Raw genomic sequence first — 26,402 nt, 5'->3', positions numbered from 1 at the left:
GTTAGTCTCTAAGGTGCCACAAGTACTCCTTTTCTCTTTGCAAATACAGACTAACACGGCTGCTACTCTGAAACCTGTCATTTAGGTCTTTGTAGATTAAAGCCAGCACTTTGAACTGGAAACCAACATCCTAAACTTCCTGAACAGCAGGGCCTACAAATCCACATGAGCATCAATGCTGGGTGAGTCTGCTTGAACTGAAGTTCAGAGGGTTTCCTCAGATCTAGAGTCCCCATGCTACCTTTGCCCTATATACAGGCCGCATTTGTTATCAAGTTTATCTCTGCCTCAATGCCCAGTGCATGGGGACTCAGCATAATGCAGTTTAGTTTGCCCCTCCTGGCACTGAGCCTGTCTAAGTGTTGTTGGGTTGACTTGGCAGGTAGTGTCAGCAGATGTGATGTAAATAAGAGATATGCGGCAGCCACGCTGGCATAGCCAACAGACACAGAGGTGGGACATCTGGCAGAACAGATGCAATTTAGCTGAGCTGCGTAGGCTGCCCTCACAAACCTTCAGCTGCCAAAGAGCAATGCCAACCATCTGAGCAACTTACAAGTGGGCACCTTGCCCTCCAAGCAGATGGGCATGAGCATTAGCAGGCCAGAGACCACATCCAAGCATTGAATATTGGGTTGTTTTGGGCCACCTAGAGTATTATGGTCCCAGTGGTCCCAGTCGGACAAGTCAAAACAGATGTCCACCCTGTGGATCTTTGTTTAATGCCTCTTTATTGTGCCATGTATTTGTCAACCACTTTAGAAAACCTCCTCTTTGTTGCTTAGTTTCTATGTCATGGGTCCAGGGCAAAAAAGATGCATGTTCAATGCCCATCTGGGGAACAAGCTCTATTTAGTGATGGAAAGCTCATTCTCTTGGTTTCTATACCGGGTGTTTGAAGAATAGGGAGCACCAGAGTTTTATGAGTTTAGACATTGTGCACTGAAGTGGCTACCACTGGACCTGAAAGGAAGTAGCTGGTGTGTTTGGAGTCTCTACTGAATCAACTTCAGTGAATTTTTAAAAGGCTTTCAAAGTCATACACCAGAGCAAAACTTCTGCTTTTCACAGCAACATTTTTAAATGACCAAAGACATCTGAGATGGGGAAAAACTTTTAGATTGCCATATGTACCCCGGAGACCTCATATTTGCCCACTGCAAACAATTGTTTCCTGTATAATGTTGCTTCAGCTAATAGGTCAATATGCCCCGTCATCATGAATACTTTAGGTTTCCAGAAACCTACAAAACCAGAAACAACAAATGCAAAATCTTGACGTGCCACGTAGATTCAGAAAGAATTCCAGATGTTGTTTATGTGCAATTTACAGCTGTGCAGGAAATGGTTTTCCCGTCTTACTTATTTTCAAGAGTTTGAAATTTCCCCCCAACTCAAATTGAGAGGAAAAGTCAAAATCTTGAAAATATTCATGAACTGAAAAATCAAAAACAAATGTCAGTATAGGCCCATCAAAATCTTTCATTTCTTTCATTTATTCTTTTTTTTACTTTAATTAACTTACATTTCTAAATTAAAGGTCATTTTAAAGCAGAAAACCAAAATTTTTTGTTATGAAAATGTCAAAACATAACATTCTGACAATTTCAAAATTTGGGTTGTTTTTTTTTTGAGTCGGGAGATTTGTCTAATCCAAACCTGTTTCGCCAACAGTTTTAGTTTTGACAAAGCAATATTTTTCTATGATAAAATGTTTCATCAAAAATTTCCTGACCACCTCTAGTGCAAACACGGACAAGTTGGAAAGAGATAGCTGTTAACAGCAAACTTTGATGTCATCAGGACATGACAGGTTAGGACGGGAAGTGAGGTATTTCTAATTGCAGAGGGATTTTAAGAAAGCAGAATATAAATTACCCATAATGAAATTGACCCAGAACAATGGGACTAAGGGTACCTCTACATTTGAGCTGGCAGGTGTGATTTCCAGGTCACATAGAGGTACCTGCACTAGTGTGCTAAACACAGAAGTGTAGCCAAGATAGCATAAGCAATAGTTCAGGCTAGCTGCCCAATGCATGTCCACCTGGACCGCCTGGGTAGGTACTCCGGCAGCTTCACCCATGCTACCCTGGATACACTATTTTTAGCATGCTAGATCTAGCATGGGTATGTCTATGCGAGCTGGGAATCATACCTCCCAGCTCTAATGTAGACGTACCCTCAGATACCAGCTCTTGTGAAAGGCACCATGAGATCTAACCGCATGATACAGTTAATGAACTATATCCATCACATTGATTACCCAATAAGAAAATTAATATTTGTATTGATTTATTTGCAGTTAACAAAGTAAGTCAAAACAATTGACTCTCCTGTCAAAATAGAGACACCCTGCTGATTTATTAGTGCAGAAAACAACTGCAGGAGACTTCTCAGTGCCTCCAAGGTGGATTGTCAGGAAGCTGTGAAGGAGCTTCCAAAGACATGACAACAGCTTGCAGATAAAACTCAATGGCCGAATGCAGTATTGGACTGCATGCTAAGCTATATCCTATCACAGAACAGAAGGCTGATGCCTCTCTTCCTATATGGACCTGATGAGAACTCACCTAGAGTATTATGCAACAAGCATCTCAACCCTAGAGTGGTTTGCTACCGTATTCCCCAGTGCTGTCACACACCCCTGCCCTTGCATAAGCGTCCAGCCACACTGTTCCTTTTGCAGGATCAGACCCATATATCAGACTTCAAAAGTGATCAGTACAAATGATTAAGGGGCATGAATGATGGACTTTAGGGAAGATTGAAAGAGCTGAACTTGTTTCTTGTGGCTTGGCTACACAGTGGTGAAATAGTGACTATCTACAACAATTTGAAGTAGCAAGGAGGTAAAGGAAGTGTGGAAGGTGATTGCTAAGAAGGGGATGAAACTAGAGGGGTTTGGAACTTTTGGATAGCAAGGTTTTTCAATGAAAAATGACTTTTTTCGAAAAACAAAACTGGTCAGGACAAATTGTCAACTTTATTGAATTTTTCCAGGTTTTGCAAAATTTCCCACACTATTTCTTACCAAGCTGTTTCAGAAATTTATTGAAATCATTTTGGCAATTTTCTTGTAATTTTTCATGTCATGGACACCATTTTTATCTTTCCAAAAACTGGGTTTTCAATAAAACAAACATTTCAATAATGATTTTGAGAACGGTTTCAATAGGCATTTGGGTAAAAAAATATTATGGGAAATATCACCTAAAATGGCTCCATTTTGGATCCTGGGAAATAGGAACAATTTTGAAAGTTTATGAAGTTGTTTTCCTGTTTTTGTTTTTTCCCATAAGCTCTATAGGAAACCTTTCCCTCCAATCAGGTCTATTCAACAGCTGAATAGATTTTCACAGGTATTGTTGGAGAACTCATCACTAGAGACATATAAAACTAATCGGCACAAAGGGCTGGGAAATATGCTGTAAGAACCAAGATTGCATTGACTGGGAGTAGAGGAGGGAATTAGGTAAACTTCCTAGATTTGAAGGCAGAAAGGATTGTTAGATCATCTAATCTGAACTCCTGAATATCACAGACCATTACATTTCACTCAGCTACCCCTGTATAAAAAACAGCACTGGTGTTTGGCTCAGCATATCTTCCAGAAAGGCATCCAGTTTTTGTTTGAAGACACCAATGGACGGAGAATCCACCACTTCCTTTGGTAGCTTGTTCCGATGATTTTCTCATCTGAATTTGTCTGGCTACAGTTCCAGCCATTCGTTCTTGTTATACCTTTCTCTGCTAGATTACGGAGGGCTTGAGTATCCAATGTTTTTTCCTCATACTTACACACAATGATTAAGTCGCCTATTGAACTTTTTGATAAACAAACCTGACAGAGCTATTTAAATCTCTCCCTCTAGGGCATTATCTCCAGCCCATTTTGGTGGGCATCCTCTCCAATTTTTTAACATCCTTTTTAAATCTGGGCACCAGTACTGTTCACAGTATTCCAGCATAAGTCTCACCAGTGCTGGATACAAAGGGAGAGATGGCCTTAATATATCTAATCCCTGAGATTGCACGGTACAAAAATACACAACCGTCCTCAGCAGCACTCCTAGGATTTAGCATTAGGTGGCAATTTGTCTACGGAGACGTGGCCATTTGCCACATCTTCCCCTCACTGACCCAAGGAAAGGCTGCATAAATAAAGCAGTTAGGCATTTTTTACTCTCTGAATTACCCCAGTAACAACTCCTTTATTACCCAAATAATGTCAAGTAGAACCCCATTCTTCAACTTCTCCTATTATAATGGGGATGTTCTCAGAGTACAGTCCTACTCATGGTAAGAAAGGGTGGCAGAATCAAATCTTCGACACCTTGGGCTTGGTTCTTCCACTGCTGCTCATGTTGGTTAGTACCTTAATGAAGCTAATGGAACTCCTGGAGGAGACATGTACAGCTCCATGTTAGCGAGGGTGCCAGATTTAATAGATTAATGGAATCTGAGGACAGAGGGGACCTTCATAACCATCAAGTTTCAGCTACTGAATAACACAGGCTATAGACTTTCGCTCCAGTTTTTGCAACAAGCCCTTAGCTTTTTATGGCCCACTGTGAATGAATTCAGCACATCCTGTTCTTGGAGAGCTGCAGCTTCTCAGCTGGAGTGGTTTAGTCCCTTTCTTTGGAGAGGAGCTAGGCAAAGGCCCAGGGATGCCTGTGACAATATCAGTCCGCTATTTAAAATGACAGAGCTTGGAGAGCCTGCACCCTCTCCCATCCTCCCCCTCTACCAAGATCCTAATGGAGAGGAGATATTTGCAGTTTATTAGCCATAATGTGTGTGGGTAACTCATTGTCTCAAATGGATGAAATATTAAATATTAAAAAAGCATCTCGCATTTGAATTAAAAAAGAGAGGGGGGAAAGCCCAATATTTAACGAGTATTTATAATATTCTCATTAGGAAATTACACAGCAGACAACACGGATTTGTACTAAATGCAAGAACAAATAACCACGAATTAAATAAAAGGAGTACTTGTGGCACCTTAGAGACTAACAAATTTATTTGAGCATAAATGTTAAATGTTAAGCATTCAAAGCCAGAGCCACTTGCTGAAAAGCATAAACAGGGCAGCGTTTCAACTGGGCCAGAGCCAAATGAAATGTAAAAAGAGGCTAACAAAATAAAATCATAGTGGAAAGGGTTATTAGAAATTAAGCAAACAAATATATATATATATATATATATATATATATATATGTTTGCTTGCTCTGTGGAATCATTAAGGCAAATAATATGTCTAGGGGAGGAAGAATCTAAATCTTTGTGATCCTTTGGGAGAGCATGTTTCGTACCACTTGAAGGGGATGCAATAGATGGGTTATCTCTCTCTAGAAAATGGAGGAAGCTTTGGCCATGTTCCTAATGAAGGCAAAGTAACTAATGTAAGACACGAATGCTACACTCAGACCATGTTAATGAATGAGTTAGATAAACACAGCCAGATAATCTGGAGCAGCCAGTTAGAGTGGAGGATGGGGGGTGGGGAATTAGACTCATAGGGCTTGATTTTCCATTATTCTGTTTGCGTGCTTAGGGCAAGAATGGAGGGGGTGAAAGTAAAAAGTAGCTTTAAGACAGCATTCTGCTCCCTGCGTAGGGGGCTGTGCAGGAGGGCCATCCAACCCCTAGTGTAAGCTACAGCAGCCATTAAGGCTGCTCTAACATACGGTCTCCGGCCTGAGGCCATGGGAACCATTGAATAGCCATTCTGCAGTGCTCTGTGCTGAGGGGCTGAGAGCCAACGTAGAGCCATTCTACAGTGGGCAGGGAGGCTTCCTGCATCAGTGGGGGCAGGGGGATATTCTCAGGGGGGCATTCCCACATAGAATAACTGTGAATCAGCCCCAGGTTCTTGCCAAGGGACCCAAATATGCTCCATAAAAAGAAGGCAAGCTTGGAAAAAATAAAATTGCCTCAAATCCCATGTGTATATGTTAATGGCACTTAGAGTAGCCTGAAACAGTAAGGGGCAGACTTCACCAAGTAAGAGGGGGGCTGTGAGGTTCAACTGCTTTCCCAACCCAAGGAGAGAGGGATCTCTCCACTGCTTTTAGGGGCTCTGTCCTCCACTCTCCCTCTTTAACTGCTGGATGTTAAAGAGAGCTTGGTTCACAACTGGGCTTCATGCTCACTTTGTGTTTTCATAGGAATTTCTGTAGAGGATCACACCAATGGTCCATTTAATCCTTTCTCTGGCACTGATTCAGGCAAGATGCTTCCAAGGAAGGCATAACCAGCCCCAGAGACTCCCCATAATTGACCTACTTGTGCAATATTTTCACACAGCCACATTTTTCTGTAGCCATGTCACTGTTATGCGGTTTTTTTCTCTGCACTGCATCTTAAAATTTCTAAGGAGTCTTTCTGTCCATGGGGGCAGCTGCCATTTTGTGAGGCAAAGCATGTTACAGAATAGATGTACGTGCTGTGCTGTGTCATGGAGACTTTACTTTTGTCCTTTCTTGACTTTATTGTTTCCCTTAATTGAAAACGGAAGACAGGAAGAACAGGGTTGCTTTTTGTGCATGGGGGGATATAACACAGCATGTGGATAGAGCAGCTCTGTATGTTCTAATCAAAGAGTATTGCTTGCCCAAATGGTCACTTGTGGCTAGTGTTGGATCCCCAGTCTCCTTGTTATTGGGGCAGGAGTATAAAGGGTTGTTATTCTTCTTGTGTGAATGGAGGGCAGCAGAACTGTACCTGGCATATCCCAATGGAGGGATTCACCCTTAACTGAACAGCACTCACTAGGCAGGGGACATGGGTTCCAAAGCCCAATGAGCTGAGAGGGGGTGGGGACAGGTAATTGCACTTGCTGGTGTGGGTCCAGTTTAAGGGTCCTAGACAACATCTGACCCTTCCTCTGCATAGTATAATAAAAGAGCTAATTTAGACTCAATTGAAAGTCTTGTTACATGCTAAAGACCTGAAATCACTGATACGTAGGTCTAAGTATTACACCCACTTTGGGACAATGTCTCTATTGCAAAGACTGCCCAGTGTGCACCAGCAGTGAGGCTCCCCCCACTAACAGCTGAAATCACTGAGAGCTGTGTTAAGTGGGGGGCCCTGAAGACATCTTGGTGAGTGGCCAGTCAGGTGGCTGGTAAAGAGACATGGCCAGCAGCCAGCAGGGTGGCTGGCAGATAGGTGTGGCAAGCAGTCAGCAGGGCAGCTGGAAGAGAAGCTTGGCAAGTGGCCAGCAGGGAGGCTGGTGGAGAGGGCCAGAGTAGAGACCCGCAGAGAGGTGCGGCAATTGGCTGTTGGGGCGACAAGCGAGTGCCTGAGCAGCAGTGTAAGGTGCCTCCTTACCCCCCAATCCACTCAGGGTGGGAGGCGAACTCTGCGATTGAACCTCTGAACTCTGGAGCTGCACTGGCCAAGGACAGCAACTGTGAGTGGGGTGCAGGGAAGAGACTGGCACGTTAAAGGGACTTTTGGGGTGTGGACTTAAGAACCTGAGGGGAAAAGGACTTTGCCCAATTTACTTGAGGGTGGGTCTTTTGTTTATGGTTTATGTTTATGAACCCTAGTTGCAGTGTTTTCCCAAATTAATGCTGTTACTTCCCTCCTTTTATTAAAAGTGTTTGCAACACTCAGACTCTGTGCTTGCGAGAGGGGAAGTATTGCCTCTTAGAGGTGCCGAGGAAGTGGTGTGTAATTCACCGGGTTGGGGCTTGAGCTGGTTTTGTGTTGTATTGTTGAAAAGGAACCCCTAGATACTGAACCCGGCCCTTGTTGCTGCTGGCTCCACCTGGCAGAAGGGTTACATATGTAACTGGAGCACTTGCCCTTTTAAGAGAGGAAGTGATTCGGATATACTCTTTCTGTCTCCCTCTCTCACTCACTGTGGCTCTGTGTTGAGTTGTGCTGCTGAGAGCAGAGTGTGTACTGGAAAAGTCTTGTTCATAAAAACTCTGTTTAGATTTATCTACCCTGCGAAGATTGCCATTCCTCTGAGCAGTCTAACCAAAGACAAAACAACCAAGAACTCTAGTAGAAGGAGTGTTCACGGGAATGAACCACATTTGGAGTGAAAAGTTGAATCAGAGCTGATGCTAACAACCCTGTCCTTTTTTGCGCAGAATGAACATGAAGGATACTTGTTCAGTATTTCATGATAAACTCATTCAGAACACTAAGAAACTGGAAAAAAATCTTCCACTCTGAAAAATATCTATGTATTGATGTTGAGTCAAAAGCTGGCAGTAGCAACACCAACCCACAGAGTTTAAGAGTGTACTTTTATCTTTAGTGTATTTTTCTATCCTAAAAATGTCCCAAATATTTACATTTTGGGAGCTGGGAAGTTCTGATCAGACACTGCAATGAAAGCAGAGAGACAAAGTAACTTTAGGGATAATAGTGTTTTCCTTATTCTAGGGAAATGAATAATAAAGTTCCCCGTTCAGTGTTGGAAGACAGCGACACTTTACCATTGTTACATGACAGACAATAATTCAGCTTAGGAGCTAGGTTTGATTGGTATGGCCTGTTTATGCCTGTTAGATTAATAGGTTAAAATCAAGAAAAATAAACATCCTTCCTGGAGTTTGCTTTAAGTTTCATAGCTGCACTCTGATTAGTGGAGAAATAGCACCTTGCATTTCCCTGCCAAGTTTTATGAAACACAAGCAGTAAAAATATTTTATGCTAGGGGGAAAAAAAAACCCCAACGCTGTCCACGTCATTTTAACAAGTTGTGTGACAAAAAAAGCATAATGTGAAACAAAGCATAATGTAAAATAAACCCTAATGAAAGCAAATATTGCCTTCATTTACACAGCCTGTGACACATCCTGTTCTCTCCTTGAGAGGAAGGCGCTGAACGATTTTTCACAGGTACAGTTTTAAGAATAAAATACACCACACAGTATGTGCAATCTGATATTAACAGAAATACTCGTTCTGATTGCATTTCCCTCCTTAGGTGGTATTTTATCTTCTTATCCTCCTTAAGGAATAAAAGTGCAATTCTATCGGTCAACGTACATATCTTTCCACCCTCCACCCATCCACCCATCATATTGCACCAGGTGTTTTCCCTCTCAAATACCAAGAAATAGCAAAGTGGGGAAAAAAAGTTTGATACATCAAATTATTAACCATAGTAAAGCTCAGGAAATATTTCTCGAAAAAGAAATGGTCTAGTTCAACCAAGAGCCATTGGGTTTGATGAAGGAAACACTGAGTGAAATTTTATGACCTGGGTTATACATTGGGTCAGACTAGATAATCATAATGCATCCTATTGGTTTTAAAATCCATAAATCGGGTCTTGATCCCTTTTTGCAGCCTTTACATCTGCTTTACGTCATGTTCTGCTACCACAGAACAAAAAGCTGAGGCTGTTACAAATGCTAATAAACTCCAAAGCAGACAGTTACTCAAATAACTATCAATGATGTTGTTTATTGATGTTCAACAATAAAATACATATCCTGTGTTGCCAGCTCTTGCAGTTGTATAATGAGTCTCCTGTTCCTGGAAAGAATCTCAGCTTTCACAGTGGGGGGGGAGTAAGTTTCTACCCCCTTTATGGCTGTGGAGAAAAGCTAGAACAAGTCTACACTAAAGGGTCATGAAACAGAAGACAAAAAGAACTCAAAAGTTATCATTAAAAAAAAATTGTATGATTTTTAAGTTAGTCACATGATTTGGAAGTGGGGGCTGGCTCATATTTTTGGTACACTTATGCTTGGCAATACTGCATTTATGAAAATGTATCACACACAGAGAGGGAGACAGACAGGCTAAATGGGCTGCCAAAGGCCCTGTGTCAAGAAAGGGACCCTGCTACAGTATCTGAGCAATTTAGCTCTTCGTGGGCAGCCATACAAACTAGCACAGCCTGTTTACTGCCTTTTTTTCCCTAAACACTCCCACCAGTGTCTCCATGAAGGAAAATATTGATATATCTGAAATATGTACGACACCGGCTGGGCGTTCAGTGACAGTCGCCCTCCTGTAAGCTGTTTTCCAGGCTGCTTGATCTGCTGAGAGCCGTAATTTGTGTCTCTCTCTCCTTTTTTTTTTTTTTTTAATACGTGACTTTGCCACTCTCTGAGATTCTGCACAACAGACACTTGGGACAATAAATAGCAACGAGTTAGCCATGTTCTGCAGAGAAATCCTATTCCAAGAAACTTGAAGATTCTCTAGAAGAATTATTTTTCCACCTTAAAGAATGCAGTGCATTTAGGGCCAGATTTTCAAGTGCTATGCACCCACAATTGGTGTGGGTGGCAGAGGCCTGTCTATTTTGATTGCTGGAAGAGGAGCAGAAAAAACGGCCTTTCCCTATAGAAGTGGTTGGAAGCCTCACAGACACAGAGATCAACTAAATGCCTATGGACAAATTAACCAACAAATGGACCAGAGCTGAGATCCAAGACTTAAGACATAACAACTAATTATTCTACCAATTGCACACCATCAATAACGAACGGAAGTCAGGACTCTTGGTCTCTATACCTAGTTCTGTCATTGATCTATTTTCCAACCACAAATAAAATCACTTCACTTCTATGTGCCAAGATTCCCCAGCTTTAAAATGGGGATAAAAATACAAACCAATCGCTCAGTAGTTTTTGTTAAGCTTAATTAATTTCTTTTTATTTGGGACATAGCTCTGCTCAGTGGAGGGTGAAGAGCGTTTTACAGAATGGATAGATCCTTCAAATTCCTAGAAATGTCACTCGAGGAATCTAACCATGTATGAAAAAAAAAATGCAATGCAGGTAGCTTAGCGATTTACTTGAATATCTCTAACCAATTCTCAGACTTGTCCTATGTGTCAACACTTTGCACAACACAGTGAGCACTCCTGAGATTAGACTGCTGGCTGTACAGAAGTCCTGACGAGGGTTGCAGCACATGCTCTCCCTCCAATCACTTGCATGTGCGTCCTCCCGGCAAAAGAACAGATCATGAGTGCTCTGACGGGAAAGGCAACAGAACACGGGCTTCAGAATCTCCGGAGCCATCCACAGAGATGACTGAAGAGTTCAACACTCCCTCCAGACCCTGTGGTGAATGCAGGCCAGAGACAGTTTATTTTGGAGATGTCCTTTGGAAGGCCAGTATTGAAATTTACTACTTATAACCTGCATGCTCCACTGAGCCTGTTTCTTGGTCAAGCAGAAAGAAATAGTTCAGAGACATAATACAAACTTTAGCTTCTCCCTTTGGGGTTTTCGCTATTGAAAATGAACCCCTTTTAGCTTTTATACAAAATTTGTAACAGTGAAACCATTTGAGAAACTGAACTTTTTCCTTCCTGAAACACTGAACAGCAGCAGTTAAAAGAACCCGCCCACCGCAGGAGAGGATATGGAGTTAGAGCAGAGAGGGGGTGGTGGGCGAAGATCAAATGCATATGCATGGCATACCCCTTTGAAGCCAACCACTGCTCCTTCGTCATCCAGAAGGGATGGTTATGTGATTGTTGCTGCTTCTGAGTGACTGCACATTGTGCACACAGCTATTCTATGCTAAAACCTCCCACTGTTACTGTTATCACCCATCTGTTTGTTTGCTTCACCCGCCTTATACTACTTGTCTTCTAGGCCCTGATTAAGCAAAGCATTTAAGCATATGCTCAAGTCTATTCCTTATTTGGCAAAATCAGCTGGTGGATACAGATCTTTTTCAGATTCCCACTCTTTTATTTTATTTAATCAATTTCTGAGTTTATTTTTAGTCACTCTTTATATCAAGGCTCCATTTATAACCAGTTTATAAAGATTATTCATAGTTTCTATAAGCAGGTAAATTTTCCATCCAACCTGTTTTATGATGGAAAACAGGCTATCAAGAAAACAAAATTTTTCATAAAAAGTCTACAAAAATTTAGATGTTTAATTGAAAAGACAAACACCAGAAAAGCAAAATATTTTGATTTTTATATGTTGCCAGAGTGCTTTATGGGAGTTGAAGTTTCTTTGTCTCATATCTCCACTCACGTGTATTGTTTGTGCTCCTCTCCTTCACTACAACTCCCTTGATGCACCATGGCCAGGGATTCCCATTATACATTCTCTCCCCTCTCCAAGATGGGAGATCGTGGTGCATCATGGGAGATGTAGTTTGACCAGGAAACCTGGCCTATAAAGAAGACTGGGAGCATGAGGCAGATGAAATCACAAATCCAACTAGCTCTAGTTATAAATATGTTACAGGCTTGCATATTTCAGAGTAGCAGCCATGTTAGTCTGTATTCGCAAAAAGAAAAGGAGTACTTGTGGCACCTTAGAGACTAACAAATTTATTTGAGCATAAGCTTTCATGAGCTACAGCTCACTTCATCGGATGCATTCAGTGGAAAATACAGTGGGGAGATTTATATACACAGAGAACATGAAACAATCTGTGTTACCATACACACTGTAAGGAGAGTGGTCACTTAAGATGAAAAGGAAAGGTTTCAGAGTAGCAGCCATGTTAGATGAGCTATTATAGATGACAGTAGGCCCTGGTTATGAGCAACCTATTGAAGTATTGGCCTCTATAACAATTAATTAATCATTAATCATTTATTAAATCTTTATAGATTATTCAGAAATGGAATCTTAGTATAAAACATGACCAAAAAAGAAAAATCCACCATACATTTCCGTTGGCAATACAAATAAATCATGTTATTTTTTCTGTGTTTCTGATTAACATTTGCCCCAGTAGGTTTCTTGTGAAGCAACAACATATTGAAGGGGGCATTGGACAGCCAAAAAGCCCATCATTTGCTTCGATAATTGAGTACCACCAACTTTGAGTCACAGCAGGAGTCACTTTTGGAATTCCATTTAGAACCCAGCGAACAGCAAAGCACCTGTGCTTTAATTTGCTTGCTTATTTGAATAATGCCCCATGAGTGCATATCTGAAATCAACCACGTGTTTGAATATTACGGACCCTATTAAGTCTAATTCTAGAATATGCCACAGATTTGGAAATTGCAATAGCTTTAAGCCCTGGTTTAGCTTGATTCAAAAGTCTTTGCAAATATTTTTTTTGTGTAGAGGACATGAGACCCCTACAGAAATAAATAATATTTTCCCAACTCTTTCAACTTATCTGACACTGTCTGTATGACCACAGAATTAGAGGCACTATGACATGCTTCAACTGCTTCTAAATCAGCCAATATTTTGTATCTCGTCAAAACTCTTTTTCAGTCACAAAAAGTAAATAAAGAATCTCAGTTGGATCCCTGTGTATTTCAGGTTTTCTGTTAACAGTTGGAGAAGTGTCTCCATCTCTCACTTCTATCTAATGAACTCAGTGCTTATCTGGCCTTCATCTGCATGGTATCTGAGCACCTCCCTCACTTCTGCCCTAATGCATTCCAGATCCATCTGGAAAACCTCTGGCAGATATTTATATCTTTTGGTGATCTTGGAGATGGGAGGGGATAGTGAGTGTTGGAAAAAGGGACACCAGGAGGGAGAGGTGGGAAGGTAGGGAATGGGAATGTGATAGGGAGAAGGTGAAGACTGAAGGAAAGGACTTGAGGTGGAAGGAGGAGGAGGTGGTACTGGAGATGGGGGACTGTGGAAGAGCAGAAGGTCTGAGCAAGGGGGAATAAAAGAGGGGAATCTGGGGAGAGGCAGAGGCAGAAAAAGAAAAGGGGACTGGAGAGTGGAACTCTGGGTAGGGGGGCATAAGGGAAGGAGAAGATGGGGAATGGTGAGGGAAACCTTCTCTGCTCATGCTGTCCTCTTGTAGTTGCTCCCCAAGACCCTACAGAGGATGTCAGGGAGAGAAGCTTCCCTCCCCTACTTCCCTTGCGTATCCCCATGAGACTCTGCCTTTCTGATCCCTCACCTCCAACACAATCTTTTGTGGGCTCCTCAGATGCTGGTTGAGCATAAATGGCTGATGTTCCTAGTTAGACTCATTGGGTGGCTGAGTAGCCAGAAGGTTTGTTGAGGTTTTGGGAGGAGAATAGGTTCCTGGGAATTACAAACCCATTGCCTCGCTCTCCCTGCCACATCCTGTAGCTCCCCGGGACCCATGCAGGAGTCACAGGGCAGTGAAGAAACTCTGCTCTGCTCCACACCTGGGGCCATAAACATTTCCAACATTTAAAAAAGAAACAAACAAAAAACCAAAGGAAATTCCCGGACCTGCCCCCCCAAAAGGCTTTGTTAAGCTGAGGACATATTAGTAACAGAAGCGTAAAAAAGGAACCTTGGAAGAATGTTGTAACTATAAAAAATGTCAGCATTAGGAAACCAGGAAACTTAGAGTGAAGACTAACTTGGAAAAAAAAAACAGTTGCAAGTATGGAAACTCACAGCTAAAGCACCCTGACTAAGTACACAGCTTCATACTCCATTGTCTCCTTTTCCCGTGAGAAGTGCATTAAAAGAAACAGGACATCTGGTGATAGACACCATTGCATCTTTCAACCCATCACTCTGGACAGCATCCCTTTAAAATTAATTGGTGTCTGAGAGCACCAGGCAGGGAGTTCAGCTTTTGACAATGTTGTGCATTGGTTTGGCGAGAGAATTGGGAGTATGAACAGGTGACCAGGAAAGTACAGCATGCATGGCTGATTCAGCATGTTCACTATGCCCTAGATGTATAAAGAAAACTGGAAACTGTGGTGTGTTACAAGCTAGATAAGGACAGTCTTTATTGTGTCTGAGTGATAAAAGGATAGCTTGGAGGGGTATTTTTGTTGTTAAATCACAAGGTAGCAAATAAGTGAAAAGGCAATGTTAATACCATGGGAACTAACCAAGCACATGGTAGGAAATCTATTTGGTATAACCCAGTTTCCAGCTATGCCGGTTCTCTGAAGTGTACCAATTTGTTTCGTTTTATTGCTTCTTTTCTGCACTGGATTTCTGACAAAGCAGCCGCAGCCACAACAAATCACACAGGGTATGCTTGGACACATTAGGATCTCTGGAGCATATTACGGGGGATTGACTGCACCATATTGTTGTCCATTCACCTCTGCATACTCCTTTTATCTCAGTTGGCTGCAGACAGTATCATTCAGAGATTGTGCAAGTGATCTCTCTCTCTCTCTCTCTCTCTGTGTGTTTGTGATTATTAGGATTTCATTACCAGATGCATTGTTAAAAGATGAACTGTCATCAGGTCCTGATATTGACTTCTGCAGGTGCGCGTTTCAATGAAACGCCTTAGATGGAAGCAATCTGGAAAAACAGTTCCCCCTCGGTGATGCCCCCAATTCTTTTTAATGAAGAAGGGTGATGGGGTTGTCGGGGCAGAGATCTGAAACCTGAACATATGTTGATGGACATCTTTAGCCAGGAGAAACGGCAAATAAAGATCCCCTGGGTCTGCAATGATATTACGTACTTGCTGATGTCACTAAGGGTGGGATTTTCTAAAGCAAACAGCATTAACTTCACCTTACTTCCATTTTGGTCAGTGGGAACTTTCCTTCTTAAAGGTTAAGGAGTGACTCCCTGAACCTGCAGCAAAGTGAGGTATGGCTGGAGCTATTTAATGGCAGAAATTGACTGAAGCAGTTCAACCAACTATAAATATGGGGCCACAAGTCCCATATATTTGCTGGTAGGTACATAAATGTCACTCATCACACACCAGCTCACACCAACTCAAAGCAGCACCAGACTGTGCCATCCCAACGCATGCAAAACCTGCAGATGTAACTCCACTGCTACGTTGGCCGATACCTCCCTCCCCCAACACACCTTTCAAGATCTATCAGTCCTACGCGTGATCATTATAAGATGTGGTGTACCTCATCCAGTGCATCAAATGTCCCAACAATAATGTGAGTGAAACCAGACAATCACTATGCCCTCAAATGAATTCACACAGAAAAATGATAAAAGACAAAACCACTGTATCGACAGTGGGTGACCACTTTTCATAAAGAGATCACTCTATATCTGACCTCTCAGTCTTCATCCTCAAAGGAAACCTGCCCAGAACTCCTTCAAAAGATGAGCTTGGGAGCTTAAATTCATAACTCTTGACTTAATACCAAAAACATGGGCTCAATAGAGACACTGGTTTGATGTCTCCTTACAACAACCTGTAACCCACTAACCCTCTTTTTTCTGATGGCCGCATAGCTGCTAATTGCCCATTTCATTTTGAATGGTTTCTTGCAACTTGTGTTAACTCCTTACACTTAACAATCTGTTCCACCTTGTATTTAGCTTTGACACTCCAAGCTTTTCCAGATCCAAAGAAGAGCTCTGTGCTTGCCTCTTTCACCAACAGAAGTTGGTTCAATAACCGATTTTACTTCACTCACCTTGTCTCACTCAAAAACTAGTACTATTAAGGGTGATACTTCCAGCTGGGACATTACAGCCTCAGATACCCAGTGTATGGTGACTACAGAAAGGCAAGTATTTCAAAGATGCCATTGGGAAGGCAGATGAGCTAATTATCTGACATCTAATCCAGCCCTGCTGAAAGCTAAATTCCTAACCATGTTCTATAGGCCAGATCCAAAAGGCTTATATATACATGGTGCAGGCTACTGTGATGACACACAGTCTTTAGTGTGTGACATGACGGGAAGAAATGTATGTCCACAAACAGAGTCATAGCAGAGTCATGGAATTTAAGACCTGATCATCTAGTCTGACCTGTGTATCACAGGCCACCCACACAATTAGACACCCTAACACTAAACCCAGCAACTGAACTGGGGTTACAAACAATAATAAAATTCACAATAACAAACATTATTTGACACCCACATTGTTAGTTTTATTGTTGTTTTTAACGCCAGTTCATGAATTATTCATGTTTACTTGTTAAGCACTTTTTCCAGCATGAAATGTCTGCTCTTGATCAGCATGCATTGCAATGGCAGAGTCTTTGAACAAATGTGGGTGGTCTTTGATGGATTTTATTTTGCATGACTTTTAAAGTGATGTGAAAAAAAATCCTTCTTCAATGGCAAAAAAACCAAAATATGTTGTTAATGGTTTGAGGGGAAAGCAAAATGTTTTTGTTCTTAAAGTCTGGCAAGATTCAAAACCGGACGGGAACTTTCTCTGGTTAAAAAGAATAGCCAAAGTTGCAATAGTGTGGATTAAATTAGGCCAAGAGTTTGGAAGGGATATGAATTTACTCAATTCAGAGTTTAAGATGAGATTTAGGCAGAAACTCCCTCTGAGCCTGCTGTAGGATTGCTTATACCTTCCATCTAATGGCCATTGTCAGAAACAGGATACTGGACCAAATGGGCTTCTGATCCAGAAAGGAAATTTCTATGTTTTTTCCAGATTGAGATCTGCCATACCAAGGCATGCCATTCGTCTGGTTTTAAGATAGGCACTCCTGGTTTGGTAAGGTGTGCCCCTGTCTGGTACTGATGTAAAACTGGACGTAGTTTAATCTGGTATTGTCATGGATGCACCGAGGTCACGATTTTTCAGAGCATGCTGCTCCCTCCTTCCCCACACCGCCGGCTGGACTTTTCCCGCATGGTTTTTCCTAACCATGTTCTATAGGCCAGGTCCAAAAGGCTTATATATACATGGTGCAGGCTACTGTGATGACACACAGTTTTTAGTGTGTGACATGACATGAAGAAATGTATGTCCACAAACAGAGTCATAGCAGAGTCATGGAATTTAAGACCTGATCACCTCCTCATCATCATCCCATGTGAGGTCACGCCCGTGGGAACGGGGTGGCATTCTCTGCAAAATGGTATCCTCTGTGCACCATGATCTTGCATGCCCTGTGTGTGAGAGGGCACACTACTGGGGGCAGGGATGACTATTGGGAAGTCCTGGACTCTGGGGATGAGCCCATGGCTACCTTATCCATACAAATCCATGCACTAGGAAAGGCCACACTCCTCAGCCTGTATTTATCTGTACCACAGTGAACTGAACAGGAAGAATAGATTGGGGTGGGCATTTCTGATGGTGTTGTTTCCCTTTTTCTGCCATGGTTGAATGTGTTATGCACAATGTGATACTTAGCTGAGAGTTAGCAGATTGAACTGAAATGCTGCTTCCCGTGCAGTGGAAATTATGGCAACCCCTTGCAGACAGTACATTCTTATATGCCCCCAGATACATATGATGGGAAAACAAATCTAGTAAAAAAAAATCTTCTTTCAGTGTAAGCCGAAAAATAATTAATCACACACTTCTGATCTTTTTTTTTTTAATGTAATGAACCATGGGTTCATACATACAGACACTATCATCACTGATAGGCATCAAACCCAAGATTTTCTGCCTCAAAAGCATCTATCAAATGCTTAATCTGAAAAAAACAACAACCTTACTAGCTGTAAGTAGTAGACTGGTAAAGTCACTGGGCCCAGCCAGTAGAGGAAGAAATGACCCCACACACTAAGTCAGTGTATTACAAAATAAATTGAATAGCCTCTTGGAACAGGGCAGAACCTAGCAGGGTAGATTTTTGACTGCTTAGGCATGCAGATACAGTCAGTGTGCTTGTGGAACCGTGATAATTGTGAATGGGTGTTCAGAAACATGCCTTCCCTAACATCTAGGCAAATTTACCTGCAAAATATCCAGGTGAATCAGCATAATATTTAATCATTTAAAGATCCAATGTCTGGACCCAGAAGCCAACAAAGTTCCAATGGGAAATAAGATACAAATTTTTAACAAGGGGAGTAATTAACTATTGGAACTAATTGCCACAGGAGGTGGCAAAATTTGCACCACTTGGAGTCCTTACAGCAAGGCTGGAGCAGATCTTTCTAAAATATGTGCTCTAGTTCAACCAAAAGTTTTTATGCTTGATGAGGGAACTACTAAATGAAATCTAGACCTGTCTTAAGCAGGAGGTCAGTCTAAATTAGTATAACAGTCTCTTCTGATATTAATATCTATGATAGTGTCTTTATTTGAGAATCTCAAAGTATTTTAGGAGCACTAATGGCTTCCTTGCAAGGCAGGTAGAGATGAATAGGCACAATGTGGTTATGACTTAATCCTTGGCCACAAAGAAAGTGGTGAGATGGGAATAGGATCAAGTATCCAAGGATCCTGATGCCCTGTTCTAACCAATGAGCGCTCTTCTTCTCTGTTGGATTATTTTCACCAGGGGCCTGATCCAAAGCCCATTAAAAACTTTCATTGATGGCAGTGGGCTTTGGAGCAGATATTGTCTGACCAAGAATTGACTTGCTACCAAACTAAAAGTGCTTTTGCACTTTAGTGGTGTGAAGGGAAATGTAACCAGAAATCTAATTCTGTGCCCACTTGGAGTATATTCTGCTAGAGATATAGAATGGCACAGCATCATATAATTTGGTTTTTTTCCCCTTGCAAACTTACTTCTGTCTTAAAGAAACTACCAGTCATTACTGTTAATTTGACATGAACAGCAGATAACTCCCATTAAAAACTAGTACACATCCCTTGACAGTCTTCGCACAAATGAAATCTTTCAATTCTGTCCAACCACCATCTGGAAGCTATGATCTCCTCCTGCTTGCATGTAAACCACAGTGGCTTTCAAGCTATGTACAATAATGAATAACAACAACAAGTGTATGGCAAACCAACAGACAAGTTTACAGTTTGATCAGAGTGCATTCTGGGATGGAATAGCAGGTTGGACAGTCGCATTAGTATCACCAATGTGTGGTTCAAGGGAGGATCTCCTCGGTCCTTCAGCGGAATGAAGATAGTGGAGTGAGAGTCGCTTTTTAAGGAGATTACAGGGCCTAAGATGTTGTCCATGGGTCAAAGCCTATTACCATCAGTGATCTCATCTCCATCCATAACCACCTTGCCTAGTTCTGCCCCTCTGCAACTATGCTGCTTACAAACCCCAGGATGAAGCCCAGCAGAGCTGGAGGAAAACATTCTTGGTTGAAGGGCTCAGCTGTGGAATGGGTTTATAGACGGCACCAGAGTAATACATTCTGACCACCTTCAGGGCATCTTTAAGTCCTCTTCCCCTTTGACAAGGCATTTTCACCATAGCCAGCACAACAATGACATATCACCAAGCTAGGGATACCCTAGAGCTAACTGACATTTTTCATTCTACATTTTTTGGACAAAAAAATTCTGCAGAAACTGTCCAATTTTGACTAAACTTGTCAGGTTTTTGTCCAAACACACACCTGAAAATCAAAGATACTTCAATTTTCAGTTGCCAAAAAGCAAATTAATTTTTTCGTTTTAGTTTTTCAAAGATAACCTAAAAATGAAACATTTTTCAGGAATAAAAATCATTTACTGACTCTCTATAATTCTCCCCCCAAACCACAGCCTCCTCTAACCAGTAGCGGACAAAGAAAAAAGCTACAAGAAGTCGCACTACGGACCCCCCTGTGCATAATTAATCTACTTGTGAAGTGCTTATATAATCCACACATCTTTTGGGTGTGGTGTTGTGTCCCATCTAGTGACAATGAGAGAGAGTTAAATGAGTCTGCTCTTCAGCCTGAGCTAATAATCAGCTGGCTTTTAGCTCATGCAATAGAGGCTCATGCACTGAGATCCCCGGTTCAATCCTGCCCGCTGACGACTGGGGTCTGTCAGCATTACACTTAGTAAAGCATACTATTGAAAACCCATAGACATACATAGACAGACAGACATAAGCATTTTATTTCAATCAGACTTTCCCTATTTCTAGAGTCAATAATTTATGAATGACTCACAAAAACGATCATGAAAACATTTCTCTCTTGATTGCTGACGGCATGCAGCAGTGGTCCCTTTAGCTCTCTAACATCTCCAAACTGTGTCTCTTTAAATACTCCCACCGCCTCCACGAAGTAAGCCTTCTTTGTTGCTGTCCCCACCATTACAACAGCAGACATTTTTGAAGCTTTCCTTTGCTCCCACAACTCATTTAAAGTAAAACAATGACCATGACTGTGTAGGCCTCTGGTTTAATGTTTGCATGATTGTTCCTTGCTGAGGAATGTCATTCAGGTCTGAATGTAAGTTGTTTCGTGTTTTACGCCTGGTTGGTTAGGTTTAGAGTGCTTTTGTGTGCAGTGGTGTTGCTAGGTAGCTGCAGTACCGCCTGCCTCCCAAGCTGTCACAGAGAAGACTCTGTTATGATGATTGACACCAGGTAAGCACATCATTAGATGCAGCAGATAGACAGGAAAGACCATGGGATCTGTGCAGCAGTGAAAAGGTTGGGATGTTTCCCAATAAGGGGAAGAGCCATTGTCCTAGGAAAAGCTCTTAAAATACATGTGTTCATTCTCAAGGAGGCCCCCATTGACTTCTGCCTCTGTTCGGTGATCACAGGGAGGTGAGGTGATGGGATTTGAAGTGAGACAGAAGGCTTGGCTTGGGTGCAATAAGGACCAGCTTGAATCTTTAGCCAAAGCTGAAAGTATCCATCCCTGAACCTTTTATTATTAGTTGTTATTTTCTACAGCAGGGGAAGGCAAACTACGGCCCGTGGGCCGGATACGGCCCATCAGGACTTTCAATCAGGCCTGTGGGATTGCCAGCCCTGTGGTGCTGCCCACCCCTGCAGGCACCACCCCCTGCAGCTCCCATTGGCTGGGAAGAGGGAACCGTGGCCATTGGGAGCTTTGGGGGTGGATCCTGCAGACGAGGGCAGCATGCAGTGGAGCCGCCTGCCCCACCCCACCCCCAGGAGCCACTGCCAGACATGCTGGCTACTTCCGGGAGCAATGCAAGGCCAGGGCAGGCAGGGAGCCTGCCTTAGCCCCGCTGCATGCTGCTGCTGCCACACCAGAGTCGCTCAAGGTAAGTGGTACCGGGCTGGAGTCCACACGTTGAACCCCTCCTGCACCCTGTACCCCAACCCCCTGTCCTGAGACCCCTTGTGTACCCCAACCCCTTGCCCTGAGCCCCTTCCTGCACACAGCACTCCCTCCCACACCCCACACTCCCTCCCGCACCCCAATCCCCTTCCCCAGCCCTACATTTATGGTCCTGGATACAATTTCCCCACCCAGATGTGGCCCTCGGGCCAAAATTTTGCCCATCCCTGTTCTATAGTGAAGTAAAGTCCAAAATATATTAATAGATTCCAAGACCAGAAGGGACCACTATGATCATCTAGTCTGACCTCCTGTGTAACTCAGGCCACAGAACCTCCCCCAGATAAATCCTGTTTGAACTAGAGCATTTTTTCAATCTAATCTAATTTTTCAAATCAATCTGATTTGAAAATTCAGTGATGAGGAATCCACCACAACCCTTGGCAGATGGCTCCAAGGGTTAATGACCCTCACTGTTAAAAGTTTCAGAGTAGCAGCCGTGTTAGTCTGTATTCGCAAAAAGAAAAGGAGTACTTGTGGCACCTTAGAGACTAACAAATCCCTTATTCCCATGCTGAATTTATTTAGCTTCAGTTTCCAGCCGCTGGATCTTGTTAAGACCTTTGTCTGCTAGACTGCAGTGCCCATTATCAAATATTTGTTCCCCAAGCAGGTGTGATCATGTCGCCCCTTGTGCACTTCCCAAGCACAGAGGAAGCCCAGGCCCTGCCCAGAGGAGCTTACGGTCTGAAACAGCCAAAGAGGGGGGAACAGGCTGCACATACAAACAGTGATCAGGGCAGGGTAGCGCATGTGGCTTTTAGTGCCACAGTTGGTGTTTTTCTTAAGCGTGGTGATGGGACAAAGAGGGAGTAATGGGTACTGGGAAATGAGGTCAGGGAGTGGGGAAAAGGAAGGAAAGAATAAAAGGGAAAATCAAGGGAGGAAGAAAGTATGTACCCAGCAGTATGGAACCAATGTTAGGAGCTGTGGGAACCACAGCGTAAGTCGGCTCCGGTAGCTCCCTCTCAGTTGAGACCAGGGGAAGTTGGTTGCCTAAATTCTTCACAAAGGTCCTGCTTGTGTTTGTGTTTAAGTCCCATTGACATGGCTACATGCTTTGCTGAATGAGGATAGGATTACTTACATGCTTAATGCTAAAGTACGCACTTATGTGTTTTGCTGAATTGGGGGCATATAAGCACCTGCTCATGGTACTGGGCTAAGCCAAGCTGTAGTGATTCTTTCCAGGCTATATCAACTATAACTCCTAGTAATATATCAAGAAGTTTCAGACTGAGTCTTTGCCACAACATGCAGTTCAATAAGACCTTGATCCAAAGCCCATTGAAAAACTCCCATTGACTCCAATGAGCTTTAGATCAATTCCTGAACTGACTGTGAGTTGAGTTTGCATTAGAGAGAGTTTCTTGTACAAGAAGTGCGACTCTGCAGGGTCAAGGTATCCATAAAGTTCAAGTCACTGCAGCATCAAGGCTCTGTATCATCTTTCGGCAAACCTTTGATAAGTGGTACATTATTTTACTCTCTTCACCCCATTTCTTGGAATTCCCCAAACCATATTCGGCAAGGGTGAAATTCACCCATGTATAGAGAATCTGCACAAGGCTTATCAGCCACTTAAGTTCCACTTAATTTCTATTTTGAGGGCTCAACTGCTGCACAAACCTTGTACAGGGGAGTCCAATAAAATCTGCAGTTCATCTTAAAGCTATTCAGGTCACAATTTGTATCTCAATAAACGAAGACCTGACTCTTCTGTAACCCTCTGTTCAGCTTGTATTGCACACTTTCCTTCTATGTCTGACCCACTGAACACGTGAGCATCTGCTGCAGCTTCTAGTCCTTCAGTTATACTGTGGTAGTTCATGCCGTATCACTAGAGATCCCGGGTTGAATCTCAGGCGATGACCAAGATGAAGGCTGGTGCAGTTGCTTGGTCCATCCCACCCACCAGCCAAAAACAACCAGAAAAAAAGATAAACAAGAGAACAGCCAACCAACACTGAGTCACACTGAAAAGTTGGAACTGAAAGATAAATAATTCATATGAGATGAGTCCATAGGGCACAGATCATTCCTGGAGACAGAAGTGTATATTTAAATCTGTAGCTTCCTGAATACTGACCAGGCTTTTTTAAGGCACGGTGAACCCATTCTGAAGGTAAAAATGAGGGAAACCAGGGAAGCATCCTTAAGTTGCTGTGTATGAAATCCCAGCAACTGGCAACTGATGAAATACATTATTTTCTTCTCCTCCTCATTCTCCTGTATAATATACTAGCCATCAAACCAGCCCCTGCTGTGCTCAGCAGCCCTCTCATATATATAACTGCCTAGGAAGATAATTTCCTAAGAATATTGGATTCACTTTTAAGCAGGATCTCTGGAACTTTCGCTTGCACAAGATTTCCATTAGATGAAGTGGATTGCACTGCTTCATTGAAATTCTGAACGGCAAGCCTTGGGAAGGCTTTCAGATACCATCTTCCAAGTGACACTTTGGGATTACCAGACAGTAGAATGCCCAGTTTTTTAAAAAGAACACGTTATTTATTCATTAAAATTACTTTAAAATATTGAACCTGTAGGATTCCTAATCCTGGATTCACCTAACTTTTAGGTTACCAAGTCATAATCAAGACTAAGCGAGATTGTGAGGATATACAAGCCTAGGAAACTAAGATGAGTTTGGCAAAATGGCATTAATGGCAATCTCTTTATTCAGTGATTTATTGAGTGGCTTTTAATGGTCATAACTCTTAGAAGATGCTCAGATACTAGGGTGATGGGTGCTGTTTGAAGAACGCAGGCTCTGAGGCAGCAAACAGTCATGTGAGTAACTTCATGGATGTGACTGGTCCTCATTGAGCAAAACGTATCTAAGTGTTTGCAGGAGCAGGCTGCTGGATAGATAAAAGTCAAAAATTTAAATTCATTTGTAAATGTCATTCAGCTAGGGTGATCAGACATCCCAATATTGTTAGGACAGTCCCAATATTTGAGGCTTTGTCTTCTATAGGCACCTCCTGATTTTTTGCCTTTGCTATCTGATCACCCTAAATTCAACTGATGCACTGCAGCAAATACCACTTGTTGGGGGCTTATTCCTTCACCCACTTACTTCCCTGGTCCTTCTTGCATGAACAGAGAGCAACAATGCCCAAAATCCAAAGGTGCAAACAATTCAATGTTTATTGGGGTGAACTTCCAGCAAGCATGATTCCAGATTCCTTCCTTATTGTCCCCGTTCCCAGCTCTGACACCACAGAGCCTTACACCTGTGTCCCTGTTCCCATTCCTGCCCTTAGCCAAACATGATTCCAATTTCCCCACCCCCATTCCCTGTTTCCATTCCCGCCCCCCCCCCCGCACACCCACCCACTTCCTGATTGACTGCAGACTATATAGTAAAACTTGAGTTCTGCTTAGCTATACCTTAACCAGTCATTTTCCTGAAATTTAACTAACCAATCCTAACGTATTGTAACATGATTATGTAACCAATTATATCCCACCACCTTAATTAGTTTACACCCAGCAAAATTAATTATACAGCAGACAGAAACAATCACAGAACCAGACAGAGATTATACACACAAACAATCGCAAAGTGGGAACTATAATGACAAAACAACACAGAAGTGAGGATTTCACATCCCAGCTCTTGATAAGTGAGTTCTTGCCAGACAGGATGCTATCAAACTAAGTTTCCTTTTACATCTTCTAGGCACTTCCCTTTCTCTGGAGGCGATGGGCATGATCAGGACAGGATTGTATCCTAACGGCTCAATAGCACCCGATTTCAATGTGACTAGTTGGGAATGTGAGGAGGTGACCGGTCGCTTCCCAGCTTATGGCTGCCTCGGCTGCTTAGCCAAAGGCTTTAGCCTAAGCACAGGGCCTCAGACTGTCACAGTAAGAGAAGGCTCTTATACCGGCAGACAGTGATTTTGATTCTTTCTTTTATACCTCTAGAACTAGCCAAGAGATAAGAATACACCTAAATTCTTAGAGTTTGGCCTTGACAGACAGGCCTGAATATCTATATCCTAACACTCCATCCCTTTTTTTTCCTTTTGGGATCCTCCTGCCCAGGTATCCCTGGAAAAGCATAGGACATATGGCGACACATTTCCTGATAGGGCCAGGCATGAAGGTGGAATGTGTCGTTGCTCCATCTGTCCCACTGCCCCTTCTGTAGTATAGTGCCCTGCACCTTCTCTCGTACGGGCATACAATACCTATTCCAATTAGTGTTCCACACTTCCCATTATAGTGGGCCCGAGAAGGTTGGGTCTGGGTTGTCTAGTACACTGCAGGGTTTGGAGGGCTTACTACATTACTTATAGGTTATCTCCATATGCAATGTAACACAAGTACAGTTAACAATACAAAATCCACAGCAACACCGAGTCTTGACCACTGCAGCATGGTCCAACATCCGAGACACCCCCAAAACACTGCCTCTCCTCCTTCGACAGGGTCACGATGTTATGTATCTAGTTGCTGGCAGTTGCAACAAGCTGCCCCTGCAGGTTTTGCATGCTTTTGTCCATATCATAAGTCCATTGAATGTTCACAGAGAAATGGGATATTGTCCAAACCAGCTTGACCACTT

General features: G+C 42.6%; 1 long non-coding RNA gene across 1 annotated transcript; it reads right to left on the bottom strand.

Annotated features, from left to right (window-relative positions):
* Nucleotides 1-26,402, bottom strand: LOC122460987. The gene is made up of 3 exons (XR_006282671.1): nucleotides 26,120-26,402; nucleotides 17,050-17,052; nucleotides 1-35 (listed from the first exon to the last, which is right to left on the bottom strand). It is a non-coding gene; the product is annotated as an uncharacterized LOC122460987 (long non-coding RNA).

The sequence above is a fragment of the Dermochelys coriacea genome, chromosome 7 (genome assembly GCF_009764565.3).
Source record: "Dermochelys coriacea isolate rDerCor1 chromosome 7, rDerCor1.pri.v4, whole genome shotgun sequence".
NCBI lineage: Eukaryota > Metazoa > Chordata > Testudines > Dermochelyidae > Dermochelys > Dermochelys coriacea.
This window is presented reverse-complemented; position numbering and strand designations above follow the sequence as displayed.